This window comes from Camelina sativa, chromosome 15 (assembly GCF_000633955.1).
Source record: "Camelina sativa cultivar DH55 chromosome 15, Cs, whole genome shotgun sequence".
Lineage (NCBI taxonomy): Eukaryota > Viridiplantae > Streptophyta > Magnoliopsida > Brassicales > Brassicaceae > Camelina > Camelina sativa.
In genome coordinates this window covers 17,165,563-17,166,308 of record NC_025699.1, presented here as the reverse complement: position 1 = coordinate 17,166,308, position 746 = coordinate 17,165,563, and positions in this window count along the sequence as shown.

The following is a 746-nucleotide window of genomic DNA, read 5'->3' as shown; positions in this document are numbered from 1 at the left end:
AACATGGACTAAACCAACTAAACCGAAAAAAACAGTTTTACTTTAGACGCACATACAAAAAGAAAAACAACATATCAAATCTAAATAATTTTATGTCAATCTCAATGTTAAATATGCATCAAATTAATGTTTCAACTAGTAACTGAATTAAAAAGATGTGAATATATATACATATATATATATATATATATATAAAGGTAATTTTATAGAAAAATTAGTGTATTGCAAAGGAGTTATAAATTGTTGTAAATACAATGACAAATGTGTCACATATTTTGCCACATATTTTTACTAAAACTTTCTTGCAAAATAGACACAATTCAGAACCGTTGAATATTTCTTGCAAAATTTGCAAGATATTTTCGTATGTCGTAATATTGTTGCTAATTTGTAATGAAAAAAGCAACGGACAGTTTTGTCACTATTTTGCAATAAAATTGTAATAAAATTGTTACGTGCATACATCATTGCAAAAATATAGCAAAATTTTTTACAAAATTTTAACGAATATGATCATTGCAAAAATAACGTGGCAATAACCATATTTTCTTGTAGTGAGATCCGATGTACCATCTTTGGGCACCAATGTTTTTTCCTTTGCTGTTCACACCCCTAAGGTTCTAGCTGGTACCGTTCACTCTCAAACATCTTTGTCTGACAACTCTACCATGGACCCGGATACAGGTACCTCTATGCTTGGATCTCTCTCTGTTTTTCAATCTGGTTGTTTAGAAGCTAGTTCCTCA